This window comes from Maniola jurtina, chromosome 25, assembly GCF_905333055.1.
Source record: "Maniola jurtina chromosome 25, ilManJurt1.1, whole genome shotgun sequence".
Classification (NCBI taxonomy): Eukaryota; Metazoa; Arthropoda; class Insecta; order Lepidoptera; family Nymphalidae; genus Maniola; species Maniola jurtina.
The window spans coordinates 5,463,012-5,478,970 of NC_060053.1; positions in this window are offsets into that span (position 1 = coordinate 5,463,012).

Here is a 15,959-nt window from a genome sequence, read left to right on the forward strand (position 1 = left end):
AGTAAGAATAAGAAAATGTTTTGGGTATTTAACGTTAAAAATTTAGTAACGTTAACCGTCTTGCTTGGGGCCTCTACGTCGCTTTTACGAGCCTGGTTTTGTTGAATATCTGTAGTCTATGCTCTAACACTAGTATAAAGTAACTCTCTGCAGGACAGGTTTTAATATACTTTTATGATACCAACTTTTATAGGTCATCGTAAAGTTGTTGAAGTAATCTTTATTTTGCTGGTTTCTTATTCTAATGCCAGATATTGTTCTAAAGGTTGGTTGTGACTTTTTAATGTGTATAAATATTATAAGGATCTACATTCCACACATGTTCCACACAGACTGTTTTATTTCCTTATCCACCCACTTTTTTTTAAATTATCCAGTGGGTGTAGGAGGAACGGAGGATCGTGTGTGGTGCCGCGCTCTTGGGAAGGCCTATGTCCAGCAGTGGACGCAAACAGGTTGATTGTGTATATAGTGGTCACCATCATCATTATCAGGTCATCTAACACATGGAAGAGGTCCATTGAAGCAGACCTTAAAAGAGTAGGACTCTCGTGGAACCATATCAAGGCAGCAGTCAAAGATAGGGAGACATAGAAAACAATTGCTGCCCGAAGTTCCACGAAGGAATAAAAGGACTCCATCATCATCATCATTATGATCAACCCATCGCCGGCTCACTACTGAGAACTAGTTTCCTCTTAAAATGAGAATGGTTTGGGGTCATAGCCAAGTGCAGATTGGTTGAATTTTCAAGTTACTTTGAGAAGATTATGGACAACTCTCAGGCATGCAGGTTTCCCCACGTTAAGCAAGTGATATTTAATTGCCAAAAACGCACATTACTCCGATTTCCGCACGATTTTTTCTTTCACCGTTAAATCAACCTTCGAATAAGAGGTCACCGTTTCATTTTCACTGATGCTGATTTCGAATTTTCTGCAACAGGCCTTGTGTATGGGCAAGGCATACAGCATTCACGCTGAGTTGGGACCTTGTTTTTTGGATGACACAGTTTATTCCGGCGCTTCTTCTGCTTGAGGGCTTTTGACTTTAATGCTCATGTATTAGAGGCGCCGGGATAACCTAACCCGTAGGTATAACTGGTAATGTGGGGCACAGCTTTCAAAAATAAACGTTTTTTATTTTCTTTCTTTCAAGGCAAGATATTTTTACATAGACATAAAATTCGTATCTAACCGCAAAAATACTAAATCAAACTCAGGAGATATGATAGAAAAACACAAACGTCGCCCCAAATTGTAATTCCTATCGAATAGACTGCCTGGAGGCATTCATAAAATGAAGATCAAATCTGATCTGACTTGCAGATCCCTACTTAGCATTCCTTTACCGCCTTCGGCAATTCTCACGTACGGATTATGAACCGACTTATACATTTTTGTACCCAAAGTGTGCCGACGAGACCCTATTACTAAGACTACGCTATTCGTCTGTCCGTCTGTCCGTCCGTCAGCGTGCTGTATGTTGTAACCTGAAATAGATAGAGAGTTGGAATTTTCACAGGATGTATATTCCTATTGCCGCTATAGCAACAAATAATAAAAAATGCAAAATGGCCGCCATGGAAAAAAAGTTTTATTGCTTGTACGATGGTATGGAACTAACTAGTTACCTTTGCACCACAGTCCACGACAGTTAGGGATCACATAACAAAACGTCGAGGCTTCGACGTCACTCGCAGGAATAGAGTAGAGTAGAGTGGAGCGGAGCGGAGTGGAGCGGAGCGGAGCAGAGTAGAGTAGAATATAATAGAACATAATAGGTTTTTATTCAAGTACACAAGAACCAGCAAGAAACTCGGCTATCGTTCCTACGTTCAGGCGTCAAATGTTCCTACGTTTGACGCTACGTAGCCTATGAATCTCCTATTTCTCTTTGAATTCGTCACCCATACCCTTATATTTTAATATCGACGATTCGGGATGCTACCGAGAGTTCCCTCACTCTAGTTCACTCTATCTGGACGGTATAAACTACTGGATACACAAGTGTAAATTAAAAATTTATAACACCCCCGACAAGTGAAGGTTACAGTAACTAGAAAAGACCTGATAACTTTTAAACGGCTGAACCGATTTTCTTGGACTATTCCGTGCCTACGATCCAAAGTATCTGAGTTTTCCAAAACATCATTTTCAAATAAATAATTATGTATCTAGGCAACGTCCATCTCGACAGCTTGACATTTGTCTATTGACATAATATTATGAACCTAACGGTTATCTAACCTTCTTTTATACAAGAAAACTAGAAAAGAGCTGATAACTCTTAAACGGCTGCACCAATTTTTTTGGATTATAGCTAAGAACACTCTCGATCAAGCCACCTTTCAAACAAAAAAAAGTAAATTAAAATCGGTTCATTCGTTTAGGCGCTACGATGCCACAGACAGATACACAGATACACAGATACACAGACACACAGATACACAGATACACACGTCAAACTTATAACACCCCTCTTTTTGGGTCGGGGGTTAAAAATAGACTCCCAGACGTTTCTGTTGGCATTACATATTATTTATAAAGGTAAGCGGGTATGCATACAGCAATGTTGACTTAATTACAAACCACATTTGCTTTAACAAACATCACTCACTGTAGAGACGAGTGGGTACTTGCCCGACATACCTTGTGACCTTTTGACGAGCGGGCCTCACTTGGGAACTACTGGATTTCACATATTTCGTGATATTACGAGTAGGGTGACAATGTGTGACTAATTGAGTGAGAATAGCGCCTTAAGTGTGGATAAAACTTTAAAAAAATGTACTTTCCATTTTATTCGGTTACATCGTCCACGTGGAAGCAGGCTTTAAAAATCCCGTAGGAACTCTTTTATTTTACGGGATCAAAAGTAGCCTATGTCTTTCCTTGGGATGCAAGCTATCTTAGCATCTTTTGTTAAAGTCGAATAAACAGATGGGCCGTGAAAAGCTGGTAGACAGACAGACAGACAAAATTTAACATTTAAAATGTTAATATGGATAGGTAAGGGTAAGCGTGGGTAAGCATTATATCAATGTTGACTTAATTACAAACCACATTTGCTTTAACAAACATCACTCATTGTATGAGACGAGTAGGTAATAGGTATATGCCAATACTATTCCACACTACTAAAAAACTAAGAACATACATTGACTTACTGAACCAGAATTACTATAGGTACTTATACTATATTAAGAGGGCTCTCTCCGTCACTCGTTTCATACAAAGGTAGTTCCAATTTCATTTGCATATTAAGCAACCAAAGTCCATGAAATGCAGACATATTCTAGAAACTAATATCTATGTCTGTGGTTTTCCAGATTTCTGTTAAAATATTCGGTTTCAAAGTTACGCGGTCTTAAAAATTTACATACAAATCTTTGATCCCCTGTAATTTTAAAACTACATATTTTTAGAAAAATCTAAAACACCACAGACACAGATATTAGTTTCTAGAATATGTCTGCAAAATTTCATGGACTTTGGTTGCTTAATATTCAAGTGAAATTGGAACTACGATTGTATGAAACCAGTGACGGAGAGAGCCCTGTTAACTCAATGGACATATCCTAGAAAGTTCCAAAGGATGGTCACCCTAACTTTAAAACTATGTTTACAAATATCATTATCGAGTACGCAATACGCATTCGAGTTGTTAACAGTTTCAGTGAGAATCATAGTGAAAATATTGAATAAAAAATTTTTGTAATGTTCAATAATATTTATTCTTGCACAATTTGGGCATATTTTTAACCTATAAACTTGAAAACTAAAACCCGACTGCGATCGCCTTAATAAACGCTGAAATATTATACTAAAAGTGTTTTTCTGTTGCTTGGTTTATTTTAATGTTGTTGTACATATATTATTATATTCATGAGCTCAGAATTTTCTTCTCTTTCATTTGACACCCCACTCGATACTATAGAAAAAAATTGGTTTTTTTTTGTAACATCCGTTAAGGTCAATTTTATTCGTATAAAATATAGGTAAACTATGTCACCCGGACCTTTACAACAAATCAATTGACACCTCATTTATCAAAATCGGCCCAGTAGTTTAGGTACTACGGTGAAACATACATACATACATAGACTGCTAAAATCATAACCCTTCCTTTTGGCCTTGCCGTAGTCGGGTAAAATGGTATTTGAAAACATGTTTATTGTGTTACAGACTGAAATCGTGTTGATATTATATTTTACCACAACTGAATATTCATATGTGTAGTGTGTACCTCAACTTAATCGGTTCAGTAGATTAGAAGCAAATTGGTTGTAATAGACGGACAGACTGACTGACCGACAAACGACTAACGAGTGATCATAATCACACTATCTCACTAATATTATAAAGGCGAAAGTACTAGACGGATTTGGCTATATGGAGATAGATAATATCCTGGATTAATACATAGGCTACTTTTTATCCCGGAAGATCAAAGAGTTCCCACGGGATTTCAAAAAACCTAAATCCACGCGGGCGAAGTCGCGCGTATCGGCTACCATCCTTATATTATAAGGATTCCGTTTTTTCGTTTGGACCAACGGAACTCTAAAAAGGGTGGTTTAAAATGGGAATAATCTAGCATAGAATAAACACAGTGCGCTAAAGCCTGCCCGACCAACAAACGCGGTTAAACCTTACAATTGTAATCCCTTACATTTGTAATCCTCTGTCGATTTATGCAAATGTGAAAGGATTTATTTTGTGTCACGCTTCGGGAAAATTTGTAGTTTTGTGATTGGATGAGATTAGAGACTTTCAGTTTAACAGGGCTCTCTCCGTCACTTACTCCATACAATCGTAGTCCCAATTTCATTTGAATATTAAGCAACCAAAGTCCATGAAATTTTGCAGACATATTCTAGAAACTAATATCTGTGCCTGTGGTGTTTTAGATTATTCTAAAAATGTGCAGTTTTAAAATTACAGGGGCTCAAAGGTTTGTATGTGAATTTTTAAGACCGCGTAACCTCGAAACCGAATATTTTAACGGAAATCTGGAAAACCACAGGCATAGATATTAGTTCCCGGAACGTTTCTACGAAATTCCATTGAGTATGATTGGTTACTATTAAAATAAGAGGCGCACTACGTTTGTATGGAGCGAGTGACGGCGAGACCCCTCATAAAGAGGGATATATTTTAATTTTATTGTCGTACCTAATTCGGTAGAATTACCACTTTGCGTTAAGCTTGGTCCAATATTGATCTCTTTACTGACCTTAGACTACTTTTTGTGTAATGATTCGAGAAAATTAGTATTTCTGTGATTGAATGGACCTTTATTTTGAAGCGAATTGTAGAATTTAATTTTACTGCGATAATTCGGTAGAGTAACTACTTTGTAATAAACTTGGTCCAATATTGATGTCTAAAAACCTAAGGCTAGATTTTGATAGTGTGTCACGATTTGGGAAACTCATAGTTTTATGATTAGATGAGATTAGAGATTTTTATTTTGAAGTGAGGAATAGACTATTTTTACTGCAGTAAATCGCAATTCTGCTTTGTAACAAGCTTGTATACAAACAGTGGACCTATTTATCTTTAGAAATCTTAAGTTACGTGACCCGGGCATAGTGTGTGTCCCATCATCATCATGATTAGCCCATTGTCATCCCACTATTGAGCAGAGATCTACTCTTAGAACGAGAAGGCCTTAGGCCATAGTCCAACTCGCTGGCCATGTGCGGATTGGCAGACTTTATACACCTTTGAGAACATAATGGAGAACTCCTAGGTATGCGCGTTTTCTTACGATGATTTTCTTCACCGTTTATCAAGTGATTAATTGCTTAAAACGCACAACACAAAAATCTCTATAAGAAAACTAGAAAAGAGCTGATAACTTTCAAACGGCTGAACCGATTTTCTTCGATTATAGCTAAGAACACTCTCGATCATCAAACAAAAAAAAAACTGAATTAAAATCGGCTCATTAGTTTAGGAGCTACGATGCCACAGACAGATACACAGATACACACGTTAAACTTATAACACCCCTCTTTTTGGGTCGGGGGTTAAAAACAAGTGGATTCAAGTGTAATTGAAATGAAGCGCGGTCTAGCCAGTTGTCATATTGATGTGGGTTACACAAATCAATACGGACTGCACGAGGTCAAAGGGTGACCGTCCGTCAATGGAAACTTAGTTACGTGGAAATCTATCTATCTAAGGATGACTTTGAGCTACGCAACTGTGACATGAGTTTCTTGCCGGCTCCACTCTCGTAGAGAGCTTTTAACGCAGACATGAATGAATATAATTTCACTGTATGCCATCGGAAATGTATGCATGCATGCATGATAAAATAATAGAACGCCTTACTAATTGACTATTTTCTTAACCTATTTTTGAACGTCTTTCCTTCGCCTTCGTCTAACGCCTTCTAATTTTTTAATATCTTGTGGCAAATGATTAAAAAATACACTAAGTACAGAAAATGGAACAACAAACTTATTTACTTGACCAATTCTTCAAGGTTCTTGTTACTTTTCCGTTTATCCTATGTTTTATACGAAAAGTTTGATCAACACGAGAATAAGAATATTAAAGATGAACTCTTGGGAAGAACACTTTGATAAGTGTGTCACTTTCAGTCGCATTCATCCGAACTTTTGCAATCGTTTCCTTGTCTCCTAGAAATATGAACTTTCACACACTCAATAAATTATAATTTATTGAGTAACAATAGAGACAACTTGTACCTACTTAGCTGTCTGGTTTGTGACCACCAAAAGTTACCCGGCCGAGTTTGTTATGGGTTCTTCACAGACCCGGGCGCGTTTGGAACGCTCGTAGCTTTATTTTTAAGTTTATGTAAGTAATTATCACCATTACCTACATCATTATCTTACAAATCCAAGAATTGACAGTAAAAAAGTGTACAATTGTAGATATAGTCCGTACAAAATAAGAACTCAATCGCCAAATTAACTCTAAAAGTAGGATTCAGCTTTAAATTAAGGTCTAAAATCGTATTTTTGACATGTCAGTTGACCCGTAAAGTTACAAGTGTAAATTAAAAAATTATTACACCCCCGACAAGTGAAGGTTACAGTAACTAGAAAAGAGCTGATAACTTTCAAACGGCTGAACCGATTTTTTTGGATTATAGCAAAGAACACTCTCGATCAAGCCACCTTTCAAACCAAAAAAAAACTTAATTAAAATCGGTTCATTAATTTAGGAGCTCCGATGCCACAGACAGATACACAGATACACACGTCAAACTTATAACACCCCTCTTTTTGTTGCTAGTAGTAAAATTGGCGATTACGTAACAGATTTTGAACCGTTTTCCTAAAATTATACAAAACAAAGAGCCACCGAAGCGGAAACGTGAGATGGTTCAGAAAACACCAAACTTTTGGGTTAATTATCCAAAACTTTGCCCACTAGTGTGAAACGACTCGTGCGAAAGCCATTGCTTGTTACATACAAACTACTATTTGGCCACAGAACCAGAGTGAACTAGAGTGAGGGAACTTAGGGCGTGGTAGTGGTGCGTATTGCTTGCTTGGTGGCTGGCTTCCTGCATGTTTAGCAGTGGGAGGGCGGGCGGTGCATATCGCATGATGCTTGTTGCACCAAACAGATTTGTCTGTTTATAGCAAATTAAGCTTTTGGTTCTTTTTATAAGTGAAATAAGTATTTATTCAACAAGATAGCAAAGTTCATTTTTGTTGCGAGTGCCTAGTTTGAACCCCGAGCGGGCGAAGGATTTTATAATAGAATAAAGAGCGTAGCTAGACCTAAGTTAGTATCTAAGTGAGATCTAAGTTAGAATTCTGAGTATGTGAGGGATTGAAAGGCACAAGAAACAAAAACTTTGCTATCGCGTGATACATACAACTTTTGTCTCAATAAAAATTCAACACTTTTTCTCACTGAGTGAGCAAAAATGACTTTTCCTCACTGGTTTTAGACAGCAAAGGCGCACTTTTTGAGCTAGTGAGGTTAAAAGTGCCTCTGCCGTCTGTAACGTAGATATACTAAGTGTAAGGAGTTGGTAAGTGTATCGGCAAACGTAGTTAGCAACGAGGTAATGGTCTGGAAACGGGAACTTTCAGGTTAAGCCTCTTTAACTTTGCACGACGCCGGTGTGGCAAATTAGTTCGGAACACAAGTCATTAGTTTACTTTGTCAAAACCTGTACTTATTGACTTACTATGTATAGTGAATTATACAATGTAAAAAGAAAACCGGCTAAGTGCGAGTCAGACTCGCGCACCGAGTGATCCGTACACGCGTATTTTTTCCGACATTTTGCACGATAAATCAAAAACTATTATGCATAAAAATAAATAAAAATCTGTTTTAGAATATTCAGGTAAAGCCCTTTCATATGATACCCCACTTGGTATAGCTATCTTATTTTGAAAATTGATTTTTTTTTTTATGTGATGTAAACACAAATTCACGGTTTTCGGATTTATTCCTTTACTTGTGCTATAAGACCTACCTACCTGCCAAATTTCATGATTCTATTTCATTTTATTTCTTTTTAACCCCCGACCCAAAAAGAGGGGTGTTATAAGTTTGACGTGTGTATCTGTGTATCTGTGTGTCTGTGTATCTGTGTATCTGTGTATCTGTGTGTCTGTGTGTCTGTGTATCTGTGTATCTGTGTATCTGTCTGTGGCATCGTAGCGCCCAGTTTATAGAATAGAATAGAATAGAATAGAATAGATTTTTATTCAAATAAACTTTTACAAGTGCTTTTGAATCGTCAAATAATTTACCACTGGTTCGGAATGCTATAAATGTTATGACTAACTTCTTTCCGTGGATATAGTAAGTATAGTAGCTTCATTATGGGCGGTGGGACGGAGAAATAGAATAAGCCAATAACACCTGGTTTTATTCCCCAAATAAATTCTAATAAACGAGATTAGCAAGTTTTCTATTAAGATCACCTACGGGCAGTTCTTGCCAGAGACAGATTGTGGCAATAACGTTTATTGGACAAGAAACAAACAGGAAAGAGCATCTATCACCGTGATGGATGGGTCTTGCTATGACAGTGTTTTATGAACCTAAAGCAATTATAAATAAAGTTCATTTTGCAATATGAGCTTAGTAGAGTGGACGACATTTTTAGTTTTCAATCCCTATAAAATATAATTTTTATTTATTTATTAGCCATGCTAATCATGACTAATATTCCCTTTTCCCCTCCAACTAAGCGCAAAGCTGTGTTAGGACTAGGTATGACAATAGTGCAACGGGTGGGGTTTGAACCGCCGACCTTTCGGAATTCAGTTCAGTCCACTTCTCAACCGTTGAGCTATTGAGGCTCTATTTAATTAATACTAATATCTAATTTATACAGGCAGTAATTAGAACGCTAGGAAAAACTTACTGCTATTATATTATACTAGCTAAATACAATCCAATACCAATAACCATTTGCCCTATACTTGTAGTCTTAAGTAGTTTAGTATTTTTCAAAACCGCAATGTATAGCGTGCAAAATCACGGTCAATGCGCCACCAGCGACATGGCATTGACCCCGCGGCATCTATCTACGCAACGTTCGTTGACCTTGAGCGTCAATTAGATGTTTCATTTGTAATACTTTGAGAACATTATGGAGAACTCTGGCATGCAGGTTTTTCTCACGAAGTTTTCATTCACCGTTAAAGCATGTGATATTTAATTTCTCAAAACGCTCATAGCTCCGAAAAGTTAGAGGTGCGTGCCGGGGATCGAACACCTGACCTTCGGAAAAGTTAGCGGACGTTTTAACCACTAGCCTATCATGGCATAGTCTACTATATTATTAACCCCCGACCCAAAATTATAATATAAGTTTAATATTATAAGTTTGACGTGCGTATCTGTGTATCTGTCTGTGACACCGTAGCTCCTAAACTAATGAACCGATTTTAATTTAGTTTTTTTTGTTTGAAAGGTGGCTTGATCGAGAGTGTTCTTAGTTATAATCCAAGAAAATCGGTTCAGCCGTTTGAAAGTTATCAGCTCTTTTCTAGTTACTGTAAACTTCACTTGTCGGGGGTGTTATAAATTTATAATTTACACTTGTTATCTACATTTATAGTCTATAGATAATAAAGATACACCTGCATGAAATAGAACATTATATTTTAGAGTTCGCTTGGCATTCTACAACAAGGGTGTGACGATACTAAGGCGTAGACATTGCAAGTTGCAACACACCCTGCAGTTTACTGTTTAATTAATAAGAAAGCTCCTTGAAAAGTTCTCAACACTCGAACACTTGTAGTCATTGATATAAAATAGAAGGTACTAGCCGATGCCCGCGACTTCGCCCGCGTGGATTTAGGTTTTTCTAAATCCCGTGGGAACTCTTTGATTTTCCGGGATAAAAAGTAGCCTATGTGCTAATTCAGGATATTATCTATCTCCATTCCAAATTTCAGCCAAATCCGTCCAGTAGTTTTTGCGTGAAGGAGTAACAAACATACACACACACACACACACACACATACAAACTTTCGCCTTTATAATATTAGTGTGAAGTGTGATAGATGACAGATCACGAGCAAAATGACATCGTCCAAGTGGCCAGGTTTGTAATCCCCGACCCAAAAAGAGGGGTGTTATAAGTTTGACGTGTGTATCTGTCTGTGGCATCGTAGCTCCTAAACTAATGAACCGATTCTAATTTAGTTTTTTTTTTGTTTGAAAGGTGGCTTGATCGAGAGTGTTCTTAGTTATAATCCAAGAAAATCGGTTCAGCCGTTTGAAAGTTATCAGCTCTTTTCTAGTTACTGTAACCTTCACTTGTCGGGGGTGTTATAAATTTTTAATTTACACTTGTTATCTACATTTATAGTTTATAGATAATAACTACACCTACCTGATATAGAACATTATATTTTTAGAGTTCGCTTGGCAATCTACAACAAGGGTGTGACGACACTAAGGCGTAGACATTGCAAGTTGCAACACACCCTGCAGTCGGGGGTGTTATAAATTTTTAATTTAATACTTGTATGTTTTATTTAACGCTTTCCAATTCATATTCTTTTTCCAAGTTTGTGAATAAACCTGGTCAATTTGTTGCACGGGTGTATAATAGACACGCTCGTTTACAACAATCAAGCCAGCGCCATACATCAGCTAGTTTAGTCGAGCGAGGCTATACGACTAATGAAATGTTCCCTACAAATTGAGGCAATACACGCAATTTAGGACGTGACTGAGTGGGGTGGATTCAATTACACACTGGCCGAGGTAGGCCTAGTGGTTAAGATGTCAGCCTCATACTCGAGGGGTCCAAGGTTCTATCCCACACGAGTTTTTGGAGTGCACTATACAAGGTGTAACCAGAACGCTGGCAAAAACAAAGACAGGTAAGAATACTGATCATTACTGATAAGATTTTACCAAAAAAAAAAAAGTTCATAATATATTGAAAATAAAACATCTGACTGACGCTAGAGGTCAACGAACGTTACGTAAGTAAACTACTCGAAGTCAATGCCGCGTCGTGACTCAGTTTAAGGAATTAGTCAAAATAATGAGTTTGACATGAGTTACTCACTAATTAGTCGATACTATAACTAATTTCTTAAACTGGTACTTTCAAGTAAAGATTTTTATGTAATCCTGTGAAGATGATAGATTATTCTAATAGAATGCCGTAAGCCTACTTTGTCGTATTAGTGTACAAATTGAGAAAAACCAAATTTAATTTGAATTTCGCGGGCAGACCCGTGTCATGCACCTTAAATGATGCCTCACACTTTGTTTGGATACATCCTTATTTATAAATGGCCTGAAAGCATATCTACTTTAAATTGCCTGTGATAGGTATGTCATCTGATCTCTCTCCAATTAAGGCAGATTCCATTAATTGCCAGTTAATTCATGTCTGCCTTTGGCACAATGCTCTTGTCTATTAATTTGAACTAGCAAAGCGTATATTAAAATTGATATTAATTACAATTTATCACACGTTTTAAGTTGAAGGATAACCCATTGAGAAAATCTTTTCACATTATGAAATCATCGATATACGAGCATATGTATAGACTAGTGGACTCGCCCCGGCTTTGTACCTAATCCTATACTCATTTCTAATTTAATCACTAGAGAACTCCGTTTGACCCGTTGAACACGTAGAGAAACGACGCGAGAGTGACTCCATTGAGCGGCTTGTGGTGCAGGGCATGGTGGTACCACAGTGTTCGAAGTCTTTGGTCCTCGAACAGCACTGAGGAATTTTAGATGAGGAGACATCTCGAAGCTTCCCGAATGCAGCTTTAGGGGATGTTGGCCTCTCCTAAGGTGGGAGATATAAAGAGTACTACATCTCCCTTATAATCTCGTTTATTATCAAGGCGTGTTACCAATACAGGAACGTAGTACAGACTGTCCTAATAAAAATATAAAATAAAATTATAATTCACGGCAGCCGCGGTGGTCCGCTGACTCAGGCGCGGGCATCATGTTACCTGTGTCCCTACACAGCCCAGCTGAGTTGGATACTGCGGCTACTCTCGTTCTCGAAATTGGACTTCCCTAGCTAGATCGACGTTTGACGTTGCTTAACAATCGCCATCGATTGATATGCGTCTTCACACGGGTAGGGAATTGATAACAAAACGTGGGGGCTTCAACGTCACTGACAGGCGTCAAATGTTACCTACATTTGACGCTAGGACGCCTAAAACTCGCCTATTTTTCTTTGATTTCCTCCCTTCCAGGTTAACTCGCATCTTAGATTGCATCATCACTTACCACCAGGTGAGATCGCAGTCAAGTCGAAAGTCACCATAATCTTAATACCTAAGTAATATATTTGACATATCGTCGATTTAGGATCAAATCAAGGGTTCCCGAGATTCTAGTTCACTATGCCAAAGAGCTAACAATGTTTTAAATATGGAAGGCAAAATGGTTAAATTTCAACTTAGTTGTTAACGACCAATTAATGGGTCCTAAGATCTTCATTATTGCGAAACTTTGACCAAACAAAGTAAAAGATAGCTCAGGCGTTCTCTGGGGTAACAATTTGCGAGGAACTATAGCAATTTATTAATTTTGTTATCGCTAAGTTACTTGAGCGTATTGTGGTAAAATAATATGGTCAAAAATCGCACTGTCGCCATACCTCCCTTATTTTTTAACCCCCTACCCAAAAAAGGTATAAGTTTGACGTGTGTATCTGTGTATCTGTCTGCGGCATCGTAGCTCCTAAACTAATAAACCGATTTTAATTTAGTTTTTTTTTGTTTGAAAGATGGCTTGATTGTGAGTGTTCTTAGCTCTTTTCTAGTTACTGTAACCTTCCCTTGTTGGGGGTGTTATAAATTTTTAATTTACACTTGTTATGTGTGTGCTGATTTTTACTATCAAAATCAGTTTAACTGTTGGGCCGTGAAAAGCTAGCAGACAGACAGACAAAGTTTCACATGGACTTCGTCTGTGGTGGCGTTTGCTGGCGCGCGTGTTGTGACTTTTGGAGTGTTTTTTTTGTTAAAACTGACTGGAAAGCGCTCTAGAAGGGGGTGGCGTGCGTATGTCAGCGAGCGCCGGTACAGACGGGGTCCATACTTGTATAGTTTAGCTAACTTGTTACAAATAACTACAAACTTGACATTGGCTAATCATTGTAAGAGCCAGACGAGAGAGAAGTTTCACATTTATAATATTAGTATGTATTGCATTTAGCTTACATTCATTATATTTGTATATTTCTCACATACATATTACAGTGGAATTACGTATTAAGAGGAGTCTCTCCGTCACTCGCTTCATACAAACGTAATTCCAATTTCATTTGAATATTAAGCAACCAAAGTCCATGAAATTTTGCAGACCTTAAAAAACATACAAATCTTTGAGCCCCTGTAATTTTAAAACTACATATTTTTAGAAAAATCTAAAACACCGTAGACACAGATATTAATTTCTGGAATATGTCTACACATGGACTTTGGTTGCTTAATATTCAAATGAAATTGGGACTACGATTGTATGGAGTAAGTGACGGAGAGAGCCCTGTTAATGGTGAAGGAAAGACGATTGTCTCGAAACAGTTCAGTTGAAATTGTTCAAAAACTAATCAACTCGACACTTTCGTGAGGAAATCAAGTTCGCGCGACTTACTCGCAAGTTAGTTAATTAGAATGTCGTGCCGGCAATAATTGGGTCACTATAATAATTATTCACCTTGCTCGTTTCTTTGTAACCGGCTGTCATACACAAGTATGATTTATTAACAGGGCTCTCTCCGTCACTCGTTTCATACAATCGTAGTTCCAATTTCATTTGAATATTAAGCAACCAAAGTCCATGAAATTTTGCAGACATATTCTAGAAACTAATATCTATGTCTGTGGTGTTTTAGATTTTTCTAAAAATATGTAGTTTTAAAATTACAGGAGCTCAAAGATTTGCATGAAAATTTTTAAGACCGCGTAACTTTAAAACCGAATATTTTAACAGAAATCTGGAAAACCGCAGACATAGATATTAGATTCTAGAATATGTCTGCAAAACATGGACTTTGGCTGCTTAATATTCAAATGAAATTGGAACTACGATTGTATGAAACGAGTGACGGAGAGAGCCCTCTTAAAGATAAACTATCAAGTGCGATTCGGATTCGCACAAGAAGTGTTCCGTAGCATCGTACATGATGTTGTGACAGTGCTTTTTCCACTGACCTCTACTAATACAAGGACGCTGGACCTGCGATTGCCGAACTGTTTTTGATACTGTGTTTGATTTACCCCACTTTTGCGCTGCAGATACCAACTGTGAGTGTCATGAGAGCGTACTCGGAACTAATTATGTTAGTATTTGTCAACATAGTGTCAACACAAAGACCGTTTAACACACAGGAATTCATCCATACTTCATATTATTATGAAAGCGAAAGTGTGTCTACTAGCTTTTCACGGCCCAACAGTTAAAACGATTTTAATGTTTGGTACAGAGTTAGCTTACATCCCGGGGAAGGACATAGGCTACTTTTTATCCTGGAAAATCGAAGAGACCCCACAGGATTTTTAAAGGTCCATTCGTTTAACCGATTTATATGAAATTTGGTACAGAAGTAGCTTGCATCCCGGATATTGACTTGATCTTTTATCCAGGAAAACCAACGAAATCCCACGGGATTTAAAAAAAACCAAATCCACGCGGTTGCCATTTTTTTCTTAGTACCCATTAAAGGGCATAGCTCTATCATAATAACAGAGCCTGTCCTTCTACGTCACCCGGAACATCTTGGGACTATTGCTAGGTAGTCAAACACAGTTCTCGGTTTATATATATTGTATATTGAAGACATTAAGCCATTACTTAGATATTCACAACTGCGTACTTATTCTAAGATTCACAATGATAGCATTCTACATGCATTTTACACAATATAGCTTTCACCCAATCGCTTTTCTAATGATTCATTCGACTATCCTAACCGTCATCGCTGTTGACAGCTGACAACTTTTTAATGTTACCATCGCGAAGGGTTGCCACGTTTCTAACACTACAAATTGTATACATTATTTTATAATACTTTCGTTTATTTATGAATATCTAACAGTCGGCCGTCCTCACTACATTAAGTTTGTCCTCAAACTTATTAAATTTTTATATTTTATACGCAACAGTTTCTACCTATTGTCATTATAATACCTAAACATCAAGATTTTCAGCAATAGATTATAATTTTCGAGTAATTCATATTAATAGAACTATCCTCAACTCATAAGAACTGACTTTATTCCTCAGCTATACAATGCATGATAAACTTTAACTTTAACTCTAAACTACTAACTACTTGAAAACATATTCATAAATTCCAATCTTTTCTGCTTCAAATCAATAACCAGCCGCTTTCCTTGCCGCCAAATCAAGAGCTCATTTGCCACAAGACTTCACTGTACATCTGCACCGCACCCCTCACCGCCAAGTCAAGAGCTCATTTGCCACAAGACT